Here is an 18698-nt window from a genome sequence, read left to right on the forward strand (position 1 = left end):
AGGATAAAATGCAAATGTTTGACAAAGTTTGGGACCCCTGGGTGAAATACCTGACGGGGGATCCGAGATTCTTGCCTGAGTAGGGCAGTCTCGGGGTGGTGGGGTTGGAGCACGGGGGCACTTTCTTTTTCTTTTTCTATTTCTTCCTCTATTTTCTTTACTATCTATCTTCTTTTTTCTTCTCCTTTTCACTTTTCTGTCCTTGTCTTGTTATTATGATGATGTGAGAGTCATTTTTTTTTTGCCTTTGCTCCCTAACCGCTGCGTAGCGAGCATTTCCATGGAGTGTGGTTCGGTCTCAGGGAGTGAGGGGGAGATCTTACCACACAGCCGTCTACACCGATTTGCTTATATATACACAGCGGTTAGTTGATGTGTCTAACATATATGCTTGTCTAAATAATTCTTTATGGATGACTTTTGTTGACCTTTAATGGTTGGAGGATTTAATTCTAAAATGTCATAAAGGTAGTAGATCCAGCCCATGTGTGAAACTTCAAGTGAGCTTTGAAGTCATTGTTGAGGATAATGTCTTACTTACTCCGCTTCATAATGATTCTAGTTTGTAATTTGGCTGTAATGGAGGTTCCCATGCATTGTTAGAATAACTAAGGACTTTACTTACATTTTGTATTTCTTTGTAAAAAATTCAATAAAAACATTGAAACTAAAAAGGAATCAGTTAACTATTATGTCTCTATACCCTGTAAACAGTAATTTCAGCAAAAAAATATAAAAAATTGCCTTTAGTGACCCTTTAAGCAAGATTTTACCCTTCCCCTGTCTCAGTACCCAACAATTCAGCAGCAGCTGTCAAAATAAATAAAAGAAGCAGGCTGGCAAAATATCAACAACCACTTCACAGCAAGTTACTTTGAAACATTGCATCAATTGTAACGTTTTGTGTTTTGCATCTATATAGGGATGAACTTTGATTTGCAGGTGAACAGAGTTAGGCTGCATTCACACCTGAGCATTTTGTCGCCTGAAGCGCGACGCCCCAAAACGCTAGACGGGAAAAAAAAATACATTATTCTCTATGGAGATGGTTCACATCTCCACTACAAAACACCAGACGCCGAACGCCTGAAGCCCAAACAAGTTCTGGACCCTTTTTTGTCGCTTGAATTTGGGCGTTTTACATTGGTGACCCTAGACCTGTAGAAAATCGCGGCAAAACGCTACGCTCAGGTGTGAATGCAGCCTTAAAGCAACCATGACAAGGCAAAGAAAAAGTTCAATTGTAATTTTCCTGGCGATTTTTTTTCTCTTTTATTTATTTATCTAATAGTTAAAAACGTTTTTTCCGTTTGTTTGCTTGTTAAATATTTCTCAACTTTTTACATATATTTACTGCTGAAAAAAAAAAAAAGCCTTTTGGTTTAATTTTATTACATTTAATTGTCGAAGAGCTGCTCTGTGAAAAACACTGTACAGTATATCACAAGTACACCTCACATTTTTGTAAATATTTAATCTTTTCATGTGACAACACTGAAGAAATGTCTTTTAAGAGGCATAGCAGGCACGTGCCAGCTGCACAGTGAGGGACCCGATACGCGAGGCCACCAGTGGCGTCTCCAGCTTTCATATTTAGGGGGAGCACATGGGGGGACAGGGACAAAAGTAGGGGGGCCAACTATAAAATGCGATAGATATCTATCTCCTGGGGCCCTTTACTACGATCCCACAACGGGCCCTTTCACAAGTTCTGCAGTGAGCTCCCTTCCTACTATACTGGGGCCCCCAGGGTAGCAGAAAACAAGAGATATGTCACCCAGCACACTAAGAAAATATAAGGGTCCAAAGCAGTGGGAGAACCCTCAGGGTTGCAAAGGTTGTCTTGCCACCGGGGCCTGGTGTTCTGCCACTGTGGGGTTCCCCAGCTGTCCTGTCCCTGCTATTGACAGCGCTGGTCTGGCATCTGTCTCCTTGGCAGCGGCGGCAGTCTAATAGGACCTAGTGCTGGTGACATTATGGGTGTATGCAGGGGAAGGCTGGCACTATTGGTTATATGAGTGACCATATAAAATGAAAATAAAAAGGAGTTGTACTAAAGACACCTCGTAAGGATGACCAAAGGATCAGCAATGTAAGAAGTCCCAATAAGTGTACACATACAAAACTTTGTTCCAGTTTCTAACAAAGGATTTGTATTTCTGTCCATCCAATCCTTCGATTTACACAGCACAGCCCTGTCTGGCGGGGGAGGAGATCCTGATTACTCTCTGCTGTGGTTGAGCAACATTTGCATGTCTTGACAAGACATGCAAATGTTGCTCAACCACAGCAGAGAGTAATCAGGATCTCCTCCCCCGCCAGACAGGGCTGTGCTGTGTAAATCGAAGGATTGGATGGACAGAAATACAAATCCTTTGTTAGAAAATGGAATGAGTGAAGGGAATATCATCATATTGTGAACCTGGACTAGTTTGAAAACGCCTCTCTGCTGTTGACCGCAACACACTAACATGCAATATTGATCCCTTGAGGGTCGCCTAGTTCTGTTTTTTTCTCCTTTTCTACTGGGCTGAGTCCACTGAAGTAAGAGCTTCTGCACCGTTCTATGTTGGATCTTCTATTGGCTACACCATGGATGGCTCATTTTGATCCTTGGGGATCTATACTTCTGGTAAGGGTCAGCTTGAACGTATTTACCCGGATATTGATCCAGCATTAACCACAGAATTGGATTAATTTCTTATTTTCTGGACTATTGTAAATTTTTCTTCACCAATTTTGTATGTGTACACTTATTGGGACTTCTTACATTGCTGATCCTTTGGTCATCCTTACGAGGTGTCTTTAGTACAACTCCTTTTTATTTTCATTTTATATGGTCACTTATATATAATTTTTAGCGCAACTCCCATCTCTTATCATTCGTTTTTATGTTGTATAACATTTTGAGTTTGCTGCCGTTTTAGAGTTTTTTTTTTTTTTTTGGTATGTGCATTTTTTCACTTCTTATATTCACTATTGGTTATAGAGAGCTGAGCCCCCAGCTGTCACCTAGCAGCAGTAATGCTGTATAAATTTCTCTGTTGACATGCTGATCGGGATGTGATCCAGGTAATGCTCCCAGTCAGATCTAATCAACACAGTATTTATTAGCATCAAGAGTACAACCACATTGAATATATATATATATATATATATATATATATATATATATATATATATATTTTTTTTATTATGCGTGTGTCTATAAATCTTGAAAAATATTAGCTAAAAAGACTCAAAGTATGTTAGTATATAGGTAAATAAACCCACTACGCCAAAAAAGTAGGGTGAAAAATAGAAAATTATAAAAGAATAGATATATATTATAAGATAGTGGATACCTCCAACATCTGGTTTAAGCCCCCCGGAGAGAGAGTGTCCAGGGAACATATCCAAAATGTTTCACGTTCGCAGAGCTTGTAAAGTCTCTCTGCTTCTAAAAAGGTTTTTGGACATCTGTTCAACTATCCAGACTTGCAAGCATTCAGTAGAACCCAGGGGCGTAACTAGAAATCACAGGGCCCCATAGCAAAATGTTGTATGGGGGCCCCCCCCCCAGAAAAAAAAATCACGCCCACCAAAATGCCCCACATCCTTTATTTGATATCATTATAACTAAAGAGGACCTGTCATGGCTCTATACATGTATAGAAGTATAAAGAAAACCTGTCATGGCATTATACGTGTATATAGAAGAATAATGAGGACCTGTCATGGCTCTATACATGTATGTAGGAGTATAAAGAGGACCTGTCATGGCTCTATCCTAGTGATTATGAACAGAGATCTCTCTCCTCCTCCAGTCAGTCCCACCCCCCCCAGTTAGAAACACCTCCCAGGGAACACATGTAATCCCTTCCCTGACAGTGACATTTACACATTAATCAGTGCATTTTAATAGCAAAGATCGCTGTATAAATGTGAATGGTCCCAAAAATGTGTCAAAAGTTTCTGACCTGTCCACCGCAATGTCGCAGTCTCACAAAAAAAAAAAAAAAAACAGATCACTGCCATTACTAGTAAAAATAAATAATAATAAAAAAGTGCATAATTTCTATTATTACATTGTTATATAAAATAGTTCAACTCACCATATTGCAGAATCAGTAGGAGCCCCGAGCGTGTCACTTGCCAACGTCACCTGCCTTCAGATGCGGATTGTCACTTGCCGCGTCACCAGATGCGGGGTGTCACCTGCCACACATTGCAGATTGTTACTTGCCACAATGTCACACATTGAGGATTGTCACTTGCCACGACGCCACCTGTCACACATTGTCACTTGCCACAACGTCACCTGCCACACGTAGCAGATTGTCACTTGCCACATCACCTGCCACACATTGCGGATTGCCACTTGCTGTGTCCCAGAGTAAAGGCAGGCAGCAGAGAGATAATGTAATCTCTCTGCTGCCCGCACAGTGGGGACAGAACTGCAATGATGCAGATGATGTCATCTCTCTGCTCCCCCGCCCGCTGATTGGCAAGCAAGCCCGCTCACCCGCTGACTGTTCTCCTGTTCTGCCCGCAACGCCCAGGTGAATGGAGCGTGCTGGCAGAACAGGTGGAGCGGGCTGGCTGGCGGGTGGGCGTCAATTTGCCTCACAGTGGAGCGGGCAGAACGGGCTGGCAACAATTTGTCTCACAGTGCAGCGGGCTGGCGGAAATTTGCCCCTCAGTGCAGGCAGGGCCGGTGCTAGGCAATTTGGCGCCCTAGGCAAGTCCAGCTACGTGCGTCCCCCCCCTCCCAAAGAAAATGTCCCTGCATCCATCATATGTAATGTGCACCAGTAAATTTAAGGGGGTGGGGTGGTATGAAGATTACAGGGGGTGGTAGGAAGATGACAGGGGTGGGTGGTAGGAAGCTGACAAGGGTGGGTGGTAGGAAGATGACAGGGGTGGGTGGTAGGAAGATGACAGGGGTGGGTGGTAGGGAGCTGACAAGTGTGGGTGGTAGGAAGCTGACAAGGGTGAGTGGTAGGAAGCTGACAAGGGTGGGTGGCAGGAAGAAGACAGGGAGGATGGAGATGACAGGGGTGGGTGGTAGGAAGCTGACAGGGGTGGGTGGTAGGGAGGTGACAGGGAGGATGGAGATGACAGGGGTGGGTGGTAGGGAGGTGACGGGGAGGATGGAGATGACAGGGGTGGGTGGTAGGGAGGTGACGGGGAGGATGGAGATGACAGGGGTGGGTGGTAGGGAGGTGACGGGGAGGATGGAGATGACTGGGAGGATGGAGATGACAGGGGTGGGTGGTAGGGAGGTGACGGAGAGGATGGAGATGACAGGGGTGGGTGGTAGGGAGGTGACGGGGAGGATGGAGATGACAGGGGTGGGTGGTAGGGAGGTGACGGGGAGGATGGAGATGACAGGGGTGGGTGGCAGGGAGGATGGAGATGACAGGGGTGATAAAAATGTATTACAGGCCTCAAAGGTAGGATCATCGTGCTCCTCGTCATCCCCCTGTTCCTGGCATCCCACTGGGATGCCAGGAACAGAGGGATGACGAGAAGCATGATGATGACAGCCCGGAGACAGTAGGTGGCATCACCATTGCAAGCCAAGCCAGCCCCCCCCATTATCATCAAAAAAAACATCAGGTCCCCCTCACTTAGCCTGTGCTGTGACTCACGTCGGTCATCTCTCACGATGCTCCCCCACTGGGTTCTGGCGCAATGATACATGTCCCGCCCTCCTCCTCCTCTAGACCAGCTTGTGTGACAGACAGCACACTGGCTCTATCACACGAGCTAGTCTTCTCTAGGAGGAGGGCGGGACATTTATCACAGCGCGGCGCGCTCTTTTTTTAATCCTCCGCACTCAGCAAAGCCCTACAAAAGAGCCACATGCGGCTCCGGAGCCGCACTAGACACTCGGCGGCGGCGCGGCGGTGAGGAAAAAAAAAAAAAAAAAAAAAAGGTCATTTCCTTGCCCTGCTCACCGGGCCCCACTCGGCTGCGGGCCCCATAGCGCCCGTGTGGGTTGCTATGGCGGTAGTTCCGCCACTGGTAGAACCCCTGTGGTATTTGGAGAAGTGTTGGACACTGTCGACCTACTTCACCACCTGTTGTCCATTCCACCCTCAAACCCAAGTCCATCCTTTACCCTTATCAGTCCAAGGGTCCCCATCTTGCCACCTTTTACAACATGGTCTTTGCGGATATAAAGGAGTTGTGTTCCATCTTGTGCTATTGATTTGGGACAATTGTCCCCCCCTGGAAAACAACGCACTTTCACATTCTGATTATCAAAACAGCAGATAAGGTGGAGGTATTGTTATCCAAGAACGTGATGACTATGTAAAAGAGGCCAATAGGCTACTTGCAGACAAATTAACTTATAAAAACCTTCCTAGAGACCCACTTCCAGAATATAAAGATGAAATTAACATCCTAATTAAACAAGCTACCAGGACAAATATAAAAAAAAAATCTGAAGTTTCCTTTTTAATTTGAAATTTATTGTACCCCCTATTTTTATCACATCTCGAAAATTGATAAAAGCCTCAGTGATCCTCCTCGGAGGCCCATTATAGCCCAAGCCCTACCATCACATATCAGGGATGGCACACATCTCTTGGAACATCTAAAACCACAATCTTGGAATACAGATTTATGGATGTCCCTAGATGCAAGTTCTCTTTATACATCCATCCCTCCCACCTTTGGACTCGCAGCTTTGGAACATTTTCTATCTCAGGATCCATACATGAACAGCAGGCAGGCCTCTTATTTTTCAAATGCAGAGTATTGTCTTACTCACAATTATTTTCTCTTTGATGATCAATACTATGTACAGATCCAGGGCACTGCGATGGGAGCCAATTTTGCTCCGTCATATGCAAACCTTTCCATGGGAAGAAAGACAAATTTGGAATGACAACCCCCTTTTCGAAATTTGTCCATTACGGCAGATACATAGACAATATAAATTATCATATGGAACGGTACCCTCAGTGATTGCGAAGCCTTTGTTAATTTTTTAACAGCAATACATACGGTCTAAATTTTACCTACGTCTCAGATTCAGAGAAATTGGCTTTCTTGGATCTGGAATTGTACCACACTGGAGATACTATTCATGCCAGAAACTATTCTAAACCCCCTGCTGGCAACTCACTGTTACACTACAGGAGACTTAGACGAAACTGTAAAAAAAAAAAATACTACAGATTTCACAGAACAAAGGCAATTATTAATGCAAGAACTAAAAGAGAAAGGCTTCCCTGAATATTTGATCCAGGAAGCCTATATACACTATGCACAATAAGTACCCCTACAAAAAGAAAGGAAAGTTTGACCAGTCAGTTCGCTTCCTTAGTAGATTCCATTGGGACCATAAAATTAAAAAAAAAAAAAAAATGGAATCTATACTAGCATTGGCCCATATTATTAGAGGATATACACCTCAAAACAGTGTTACCCAGCATCCCAAGGGTCACACAAGAAGAGCCCCCAATATAAAAAAAAAATTATATAGTAAAAGTAAACTGAAACCAAAATCCTCCAAATTTCCATCTCATATCAATATACTACCACTACAGGGTGTGTTCCGATGCAACAAGGCATTGTGCAAAACCTGTGATTTTGTACAGCATGGTCAGAAACTTTTCCGAAAAAACTTACAATATTAATGATTTTTAGAATTGTTCTTCTGACCATGTTGTCTATTGTCTCCATTGCCCGTCAGATGCTTTATGTAGGCCGTACTATTTGCCCACTCCGGTCAACATCGGAGGAAGATAGAGGGAGGGACCGACACAGTGTCCAACACTTCTCCAAATACCACAAGGATTCTCCTGAAGGCTTGCAAGTCTGGATAGTTGAACAGATGCTAAAAAAAGACTTAGTTAGACTTACCGGTGACGGTATTTCTAAGAGCCTTTCAGGACAACCTTGGAGAGAGTGCAGCTCTGCCTCTTCATTAGGAAACACATGCTAATCCTTTAAAACCCTCCTCTTCCACCATGGCTTCAGTTATTGTGGTCCGACTCTCTGGAAGACAAAGCACAGAAAACCACACCACCATGATAGATTTGTACTTCTTACTTTAACATACATTAAGGGAGGGAAATAGCGGTTGTCCTGAAAGGCTTAGTTAGACTTAGAAATACCGTCAAGTCTTTCTCTACTCGCCTTTCAGGACAACCTTGAAGGAGAGGATAAACAAGTAACTTACCCTGTGGGACTACTGCCTGCAGCACTTTTCTGCCAAATGCCTGATCTGCGGCAGACAATAGGTCCAACCTGTAGTGTCTTAAGAACGTTGAATAGTTGGACCAGGTGGCGGCCTTGCAAATCTGTTCAGGTGTAGCACCTGCTCTTTCAGCCCAAGAAACTGCAGTTGATCTTGTAGAATGTGGTAGAATACCTAAGGGAGGCGTTACCCCTTTGCCTTTGTAAGCTTCCATAATTGTGAGTTTAAGCCACCTTGCTAGCGTACTTTGACGCTTTCTCTTTTCTTTTTTACGAGGTCCTGAAAAAACTATAAACAGTGCATTTGTTTTTCTAAACTCTCTAGTGACCGAGAGGTATTGCTCAAGACACCTTTTCACATCCCAAGTGTGAAACGCTTCTTCTCCAGTGTTAGAGGGATTCAAAGAAAAAGTGGGTAAAACAATTTCCTGTGAACGATGAAAATTTGATGCCACCTTTGGGAGGAAAGCAGGATCTGTCTGAAGAACTACTTGATCTGAAAAAATTCTTAAAAAAAAGTTCAGTAATAGCTAGTGCTTGTAGCTCGCTAACTCGCCTTGCTGAAGTTATTGCCACAAAAAAAACGGTTTTCAGAACTAAATTTTTCAAAGAAATATTTACTAAAGGTTCAAACGGAGCCCCCGTTAGACCTTGCAAGACAACTGATAAGTCCCAACTTGGAAAATTTTTAAGAGTCACTGGTCTGTTTGATAGTGCCCTGAAAAATCTGGAAATCAACGGTTCTCTAGACAGCGTTTTTTCAAAACAGAAAGGGCTGCTACCTGCGTTTTTAAACGTACTAGCTGCCAGTCCTTTCTCCATTCCCTCATGGAGAAACTCTAGAACCGAAACAATACTTTTGACTTGGAAATCCTTGGAAGAACACCAAGAATTAAATATTTTCCATACCTCCCTGTAAATAGATCTGGTTACTTCCTTCCTACTTGACAATAAGGTTTTCACTACCTTGTCAGATAAACCCTTGTCCTTTAGAATGTCCTCTTCAGAAACCAGGCGCACAGGTGTAGTCTGTTTCTGGGTGACACACTGAGTCCTGCGTTAGGTGGTCCTTCCTGGCTGGTAGTCTCCACAGCTAAAATTAACACCGTTGCAAACCAAGGCCTTTTTGGCCAGAAGGGAGCAATTAGAATCAGGCTGGTCTTCTCTTCCCTGAATTTCCTCAATACCAGCGGAATTAGAGGAAAGGGGGGGCAAACGCATAGCACAGATGGTAATCCCAAGAATGGGCTAGAGCATCTATGCCTAACGCTTGATCCCCTCTTTGTAGGGAAAAGAATTCTTGGACCTTGGTATTCTGCTGACTGGCAAAGAGGTCCACTTGAGGAAGACCCCACTTTATTGTGATCATATTGAACACTTCTTGATTTAGGCTCCACTCCGCTTCTACAATTCTCTTCCTGCTCAGTAGGTCTGCTAGTAAGTTGAGTCCCTTTTAGGTGAACTGCCGACAGGGAAGTTAAATTTATTTCTGCCCAGGATAATAGCTGGTTGGCAAGTTCCATCAGACCTTGGCTCCTGGTCCCGCCTTGTTTGGTCACATAGGCCACTGCTGTTGTGTTTTCTGATAATACTTGTACATGATGACCCTTTAGTAGCTGTTGGAAAGCCAGGAGTCCCATCAAAATGGCCTTTAGTTCTCGCCAATTTGAGGACCTCCTTGATTCCCCCTTGGACCAAGACCCTTGTGCCGTCTGTCCGTCCAGGTGAGCCCCCCATCCAAGAACTTGCGTCCGTCGTCAGACGCTTGTCCAAAGGAAGGACCCACGAGAGACCCTTTGAAAGATTGGCTTGATCTCTCCACCACCAAGAGGGACCTTTTTACGTTTGATGTTGGCTTGAAAAGTTTCCAGGGACTCCTGATGAGACCAGACTTGTAGGAGGTTTCTCTGTAGAGGCCTGGAGTGCAGCCTTGCCCATTGTACAGCAGGAATTGAAGCTGTAAGCTGGCCTAGAACTGCCATTGCTGTCCTTACTGACACTGCTAGATTTGTCTGGATCTGGCATATTGAGGAATTGATTTTTTCTATTTTTTCCCAAAGGGAGAAACACTCTCTGAAGCACTGAGTTGATGTTGTAACCAAGGAACCTCGTCTCCTGTGAGGTGTCTAGGTTGGACTTCTCCAGATTCAATAACCAGCCGAGGCTCTTGAGATGTGATTGCGAGATCTGGAGATGTCACCAACTGCTCTCTTGAATCTGCAAAAAACAGGAGATCGTCCAAGTAAGGAACAACCGAGACCCCCCTCAGTTTCAGAGGCTCCAAGGCTTCCGCCATCACTTTCGTAAATATCCTGGGGGGGGGGGGGGGGGGGAAGACGAAAGACCGAATGGTAGGGCCCTGAATTGTAGGTGCCAAATTGAAGTCCCTAGGTTGATTGCCAACCGAAGACATCTCTGGGAAGCCTGAGCTATTGGCATGTGAAGGTAAGCGTCTCTTAAGTTTAGAGACGCCATGAAGCACCCTGGTGTTAGCAGTTTTGTTATCGTATGGATAGTGTCCATGCAAAAATGTTTGTACCTTATTACTTTGTTCAGAACTTTTAGGTTTAGGATCAAACGAAATTTCCCCGAAGGCTTTTTTACTAGAAATGTGGGAGTAGAACCCTTTTCCCTCCTGGTGTTTTGGGACTGGGACAATAACTTCCTGTTCTATCAAATCCTTTAACAGGGTCATCATTGCGGAAGCTTTCTCCTGATACCTTGGTAGGGCTGCAACAAAATCTGGAAGGTGGACAGTCTGCGAACTCCAAGTTGTACCCCTGTGCAATGAGGTTTCTTACAAAGGGACTTTTGACCCACAGACTCCACTGAGGCAAGAAAGCAGACAATCTTCCCCCCACAGGGGTTAGATTGTCATTTGTCCTTTGAGGACTGGTTCTGAGGGGATTTAAAGAGAATTACACTTCCTCTACCCCTTTGGGGGAACCACCGTTTTTTATTTTCCTCTTTCTTATAGGTCTGTTAAAAAGGACGAAAATTTTTCTTAATGGGTTGTTTCTTTTTGGCCGGGAAGGCCTTCTTTATGTCAGCTTTTCTGTCCAAGATTTTTTCTAAATCTGGCCCAAACAATAAATCACCCGAAAAGGGAAGTCCACAAAGCTTGATTTTAGAAGCTGTGTCCCCTGTCCAAGTTTTAAGCCAGACTGCCCGTCTGGCCGAGTTCACCAAAGCGGAAGACCTAGCTGCCATTTTGATTGACTCCGCTGATGCGTCAGCCATATACCTAATTGATTTCAAAATCAAAGGAAAAGATTCTAATAAGTCCTTCCTTGATGTGCCTGCTTGTATATGGCTCATAAGTTTCTCTACCCAGCACTCCAAGTTTCTTGCTACTACTGTAGAGACCATGGCTGGCTTCAGACTGAGTGAAGTAGAGTCCCATGCTTTGATTAGAGAATCTGCTCTTTTATCCATGGCGTCTTTTAGCACACCCATATCCTCAAACGCTAGATCTGTGTGGCGAGAAACTTGGGAAAAAGCTGCGTCAACACGAGGTTTTTTATTCCACACTTCTGCATCTTCCTCATTGAAGGGGAATCTCTTTAAATTTTTTAGAAAAGAAAGGACCCCTTTCAGGGTCTTTCCACTCCTTTTTGATAGTGTCTTATACCACCCTGTGGACTGGAAATACTTTAAAATTTGGATTTATCTAAACCCCGATACATTGTCATGCAGAGATAGTTGAATTTTTTCCTCCTGAATTTCAAGAGTGGTATAAATTGCAGAAAGTAGATCGTCCACTTCGTCTAGAGAGACTTTATATCTAGAACTTCTACTATCTTCTTCATCTGAATCCATGACTGAGCGAAGAGTACTTGTTCCTTCATCCCCTGAATCCGCCCTCTCTGATCTAGAGGTGGAAGCTCTAGGGCTTGGTGGTGATTGCTAAGATTCAGTTTGAACCACTGGTTTGTGCACCAAAGTTTTAACTGAACACAAGGAACTTTTAAGTTCCTGCACTAAAGAAAACAATTTTGTATTGTCGAGATGTTTCTTCTTCAACAAGATCCCTGATACAGCTCCTGCACATTGCTTTCTGCCAGGAATCCCTAAGGGGGTTCTTGCAAGAGGGACATTTCCTTTTAGGTGGGTGTTTTAAATTTTGCTTTCCCCAAGAATAAAACACAGGAGAAGCTTTTTTTTTTTTTTTTGGCTCCCCAAAGGAGGGCAAAAATAAACCATACAAAGTCCATAAGGTACAGAATAAAAGGCCCCACTGAGCCCCTCTTACCTGGACTGAAGCGGCATCTTAAGCGCCTGTATCCGCCAACGCTGCAGATCCCTCTTCCATTCTGAACAGGGAAGCAGCTGGGACTGTGTGGATTTTACATTTTTCCGGGTCCTGACATCACAGATGGCCAGAAACGCAAGACGCCGCTCTATAGGCCTGTCCCCCTGGCTTCTGCGTTCCAGGCAGCGTGGACCACGCACCGCCCCTACAGGAAGCCGCGCTACTGATCGTGACGTCACCCGCCCGACAGGACCCGGGACCGACATGTGGCAAAATTCAAACCGTAACCACGGTGAAACGCCGCCCGGTCACCTGAACCATAGCTTTGCGGATCCCGGGCACCCAGCGCAGCTTTCCCGCAGAGCCTTCACTCCACTGAGTAGGGAGAAGCTTGGGACTCCGGAGCTCCTTTCCTCACTAGGAAGGGCTGGGATGGCCTCTGCACACCAAGCAGCAAACAAACAGGTACACTTACCCCTCCCTTGGAGAGAGTGCAGCTCCTCTGGTCCACATGCATGTACTTCCACCATGGCGGAGGAGACACAATAACTGAAGCCATGGTGGAAGAGGAGGGTTTTAAAGGATTAGCATGCGTTTCCTAATGAAGAGGCAGAGCTGCGCTCTCTCCAAGGTTGTCCTGAAAGGCGAGTAGAGAAAATTTGATGCCACCTTTGGAAGGAAAGCAGGATCCGTCTGAAGAACTACTCGATCCGGGAAAATTCTTAAAAAAAAATGTTCAGTAATGGCTAGCGCTTAAAGCTCGCCAACTCGTCTTGCTGAAGTTATTGCCACCAAAAAAACTGTCTTCAGAACTAAATTTTTCAAATAAATATTTACTAAAGGTTGAAAACGGTGCTCCCGTTAAGCCTTGCAAGACAACCGATAAGTCCCAACCTGGAAAATTTTTAGGGGTCACTGGTCCATTTCGTGATATCGCCCTGAAAAATCTGGAAATCAATGGTTCTCTAGACAGCGTTTTTTCAAAACAGAAAGAGCTGCTACCTGCGTTTTTAAACGTACTAGCTGCCAGTCCTTTCTCCATTCCTTCATGGAGAAATTCTAGAACCAAGACTATACTTTTGACTTGGAAATCCTTGGAAGAACACCAGGAATTACATTTCTTCCATACCTTCCTGTAAATAGATCTGGTTACTTCCTTCCTACTTGACAATAAGGTTTTCACTACCTTGTCAGATAAACCCTTGTCCTTTAGAATGTCCTCTTCAGAAACCAGGCGCACAGATGTAATCTGTCTGTTTCTGGATGACACACTGCATCCTGCGTTAGGTCTTTCCTGGCTGGTAGTCTCCATGGGGGTTCTACAGCTAGATTTAACACTGTTGCAAACCAAGGCCTTTTTGGCCAGAAGGGAGCAATTAGAATCAGGCTGGTCTTTTATTCCCTGAATTTCTTCAATACTAGCGGAATCAGAGGAAATGGGGGGAAACTCATAGCACAGATGGTAATCCCAGGAATGGGCTAGAGCATCTATGCCCAACGCTTGATCCCCTCTGTGTAGGGAAAATAATTCTTGGACCTTGGTATTCTGTTGGCTGGCAAAGAGGTCCACCTGAGGAAGACCCCACTTTGTGATCATGTTGAACACTTCCTGATTTAGGCTCCACTCCGCTTCTACAACTCTCCTCCTGCTCAGCAGGTCTGCTAGTAAGTTTTGTGTCACTTTTAGGTGAACTGCCTACAGGGAAGTTAAATTTATTTCTGCCCAAAATAATAGCTGGTTGGCAAGTTCCATCAGACCATGGCTCCTGGTCCCACCTTGTTTGGTCACATAGGCCACTGCTGTTGTATTGTCTGATAACACTTGTACATGATGACCATTTAGCAGCTGTTGGAAAGCTAGGAGTCCCATAAAAATGGCCTTTAGTTCTCGCCAATTTGATGACCTCCTTGCTTCCTCCTTGGACCAAGACCCTTGTGCCATCTGCCCATCCAGGTGAGCTCCCCATCCCCAAGAACTTGCGTCCGTCGTCAGACGCTTGTCCAAAGGGAGGACCCATGAGAGACCCTTTGATATATTGGTTTGGTTTGATCTTTCCACCACTATAGGGACCTTTTTACGCTTGACGTTGGTTTGAACAGACTTTCCAGAGACTCCTGAGACCATACTTGTAGCATGTTTCTCTGTAAGGGCCTGGAGTGTAGCCTCGCCCAGTGTACAGCAGGAATTGAAGCCGTAAGCTGGCCTAGTACTGCCATAGCTGTCCTTACTGACACTGCTAGATTCGTCTGGATCTGGCATATTGAGGAATTGATTTTTTTCTATTTTTTCCTGAGGGAGAAATACTCTGAAGGACTGAGTTGATGATGTAACCAAGGAACCTTGTCTCCTGTGAGGGGTCTAGGTTTGATTTCTCCAGATTCAATAACCAGCCGAGGCTCTTGAGATGTGATTGTGACACCTGGAGATTTGGCACCAACTGCTCTTTTGAATGTGTGAAAAACAGGAGATCGTCCAAGTAAGGAACAACCGAGACCTCCTCAGTTTCAGAGGCTCCAAGGCTTCCGCCATCACTTTCGTAAATATCCTGGGGGAGGACGAAAGACTGAACGGTAGAGCCCTGAATTGTAGGTGCCAGATTGAAGTCCCTAGGTCGACTGCCAACCGAAGAAACCTCTGGGAGGCCTGAGCTATTGGTACGTGGAGGTACGCGTCTCTTAAATCTAGAGATGCCATGAAGCACTCTGGTGTTAGTAAACTTGTTATCGTATGGATAGTGTCCATGCGAAAAGGTTTGTACCCGATTACCTTGTTCAGGATCTTTAGGTTTAGGATTAAACGAAATTTGCCCGAGGGCTTTTTCACTAAAATTATGTGGGAGTAGAACCCTTTTCCCTCCTGGTGTTTTGGGACTTGGACAATAACTTCCAGTTGTATCAAATACTTCAACAGGGTCATCACTGCGGAAGCTTTCTCCTGGTCCCTTGGTAGGGCTGTGACAAAATCTGGAAGGTGGACAATCTGCGAATTCCAAGTTGTACCCCTGTGCAATAATGTTTTTTACAAAAGAGACTTTTGACCCACAGACTTCACTGAGGCAAGAAAGCGGACAATCTTTCCCCCACAGGGGTTAGATTGTCATTTATCCTTTGAGGACTGGTCCTGAGGGGACTTGAAAATAATTCCTCCTCTTCCTCTCTCCCTTTGGGAAGTCCGCAAAGCTTAATCTTAGAGGCTGTGTCCCCTGTCCAGGTTTTAAGCCAGACTGCACGCCTGGCTGAGTTTACCAAAGCGGAAGATCTAGCTGCCATTTTGATTGACTCCGCTGATGCGTCAGCCATATACCTGATTGATTTCAAAATCAAAGGAAAAGATTCTAATAAGTCCTTCCTAGACGTGCCTGCCTGTATATGGCTCATAAGTTTCTCCACCCAGCACTCCAAGTTTCTTGCTACTACTGTAGAGGCCATAGCTGGCTTCAGACTGAGTGAGGTAGAGTCCCATGCTTTTTTGAGCAAAGAATCCACTCTTTTATCCATGGCGTCCTTTAGCACCCCCATGTCCTCAAACGCTAGGTCTGTGCGGCGAGAAACTAGGGAAAAGGCTGCATCAACACAAGGTTTTTTATTCCACACCTCTGCATCATCTTCATTTAAGGGGAATCTCTTCTTTAAATTTTTAGAAAAGAAAGGACCCCTTTCAGGGTCTTTCCACTCTTTGATAGTATCTGATACCACCTTGTGGACTGGGAATACTTTAAATTTGGATTCATCTAAACCCCGATACATTTTGTCATGCAGAGATAGTTGAATTTTTTCCTCCTGAATTTCAAGAGTAGTATAAACTGCAGAAAGCAGATCGTCCACTTTCCAGAGAGACTTTATATCTAGAACTTCTGCCATCTTCTTACTCTTCATCTGAATCCATGACTGAGCGAACAGTACTTGTCCCTTCATCCCCTGAATCCGCCCTCTCTGATCTAGAGGTGGAAGCTTTAGGGCTAGGTGGTGATTGCTGAGATTCAGTTTGAACGACTGGGTTCTGCACCAGCAAAGTTTTGACTGAACTCAAGGAACTTTTAAGTTCCTGCACAGAAGAAAACAAATCTTTATATTGTTGAGATGTTTCCTCTTAAACTAAATCATTGATACAGCTTCTGCACATTGCTTTCTGCCAGGAATCCCTAAGGGGGTTCTTGCAAGAAGGACACTTCCTTTTAGGTGGTGGCTTTTTAAATTTTGCTTTCCCCTAAAAAAAAAAAAAAAAAAAAACACACACCACACAGAAGGAGAAGTCTCACTTAAAATTTTTTATTTTTTTTTAAACCGCCACCACTAAGGAAGAACCAAACAAATCACCACCACAAGTGAAAACTGACAGGGACCGAGAAAAGTTAACTCTGACCCTGCAGCACAGGCTCCCAAAAGGAGGACAAATCTAAACCATACAAAAGTCCATAAGGTACAGAATCAAAGGCCCCACTGTGCCCCTCCTACCTGGACTGGAGCGGCATCTAAGGCTCCTGTATCCGCCATCGCTGCAGATCCCTTTTCCATTCTGAACAGAGAAGCAGCTGGGACAGTGTGGATTTTAAACTTCCCGGGTCCTGACGTCATCACCGATGGCCGGAAACTGGAAGACGCCGCTCTAAAAAGACCTGTCCTCCTGGCTTCCGCGTTCCAGGCAGCATGGACCACGCACTGCCCCGCCCCTACAGGAGATCGCGCTACTGAGCGTGAAGTCACCCGCCCGACATGCGTCAAAATTCAAAACCGTAACCACGGAAAAAACACTGCCCGGTCACCTGAACCTCAACTTGCGGATCCCGGGCACACAGCGCAACCTTCCCGCAGAGCCTTCACTCCACTGAGCAGGGAGAAGCTGGGGACTCCGGAGCACCTTTCCTCACTAGGAAGGGCTGATATGGCCTTCCTGCACACCAAGCAAACAATCCGGTAAGCTTACCCCTCCCCTTGGAGAGAGTGCAGCTCCTCTGGTCCACATGCATGCACTTCCACCATGGCGGAGGAAACACAATAACTGAGGCCATGTGGAAGAGGAGGGTTTTAATGGATTAGCATGCGTTTCCTAATGAAGAGGCGGAGCTGCGCTCTCTCCAAGGTTGTCCTGAAAGGCGAGTTGAGAAAAAAAAATAAAAAATCACAGAAGTTGAGAGATTTTATAAGCTCTGCGAACGTGAAACATTTTGGATATATTCCCTGGACACTCTCCGGGGGGGCTTAAACCAGATGTTAGAGGTATCCACCATCTTATGTAGCGCCGGGTTACTTCCATGTACCGGTGCTGGTCGAAATTTAAGGGATAATCAGAGTGTATGGACTCTGATTTCAATTTGCAATGTTTGGTTAGGGTCTCTGTTTCAGCTTGGCTGTACTGGGGGCCCATTTTGTTGCTGGGGTGTGATCGCACCCCGGGGCGACAGGTGGCACAAGTGGAGTTGAGGCTTGGGTGCCTTTTTCCCCCCAGCAGCCAATCAGGAGGGAGTGTTCTCACCGGGCATGCTGGGAGAGGGTACTTCTGGAACAGACGCCATTGAGGCAGGGTCCTCTTCTGGTGTGGCACCCACCTTCAGGGTGGCCACATCACGGCACTCCGGCGTTATGGCCTACCTAGCCGGAGTGTGCGTGCTATGCAGTGTTCCTGGTTTTCGGGCCCAAGATGGTCCGGAGCATTTAAGCAGGACGGGGACCCAGTGGTCGACTGGGTTCCCACTTTTTGAAGATCTCAAGCGAGTGTAGCTGTTCGGTGGGGAGTCCATCTAAGGAGCGCCAATGAGAGGCTGGCGGTCCAATAGGATTCCGACGAACCACCGGGGATCGAGGTGACCGGACACTGATGGATTGACTCCTCTTTGTCGGTACCTGGGCGACGTTAAGGAGAAGATTCCGGCATAACTTTATCTAGGAGAGTTGCCTCCGTATCTGCAATCAGAGGGTCTGTGGCAGAGACTTCGTCCTGAAGAGGTTCAAGCGATACTTCGGCTGCTGGTCAGTGAGAGAGGCCTATCCGGGTATGCCAAGCCCACTCAAAATAGGAGTGGTGAGAAAAGTGTTACGCATAGGGAGCAGGACTGTTCCAAGTACTACGCCTGAATCTGCTGTTCTTTTACCATCTATTCCTTTCATCACCTGTTCACTGTTTTTACCTGGCTGGGTAATAAAGAGCAATTTCTTCATGGACATTCCTTTGCTGCCGTTATGCATCCTTCACCCCTAGATATTCAGAGGGAGCCATGAGGTAAATCTGCCATCCTATTAATTATCGGCGGCT

The 18698-nt window shown here is 45.3% G+C and overlaps 1 protein-coding gene across 3 annotated transcripts in view; it reads right to left on the minus strand.

Annotated features, from left to right (window-relative positions):
• LOC120919563 (P43 5S RNA-binding protein-like) overlaps positions 1-18698 on the minus strand; it is a 369439-nt gene that overhangs the window by 262297 nt on the left and 88444 nt on the right. The gene's annotated exons all lie outside the window — the stretch shown is intronic.

This window comes from Rana temporaria, chromosome 12 (assembly GCF_905171775.1).
Source record: "Rana temporaria chromosome 12, aRanTem1.1, whole genome shotgun sequence".
NCBI classification, from domain to species: domain Eukaryota; kingdom Metazoa; phylum Chordata; class Amphibia; order Anura; family Ranidae; genus Rana; species Rana temporaria.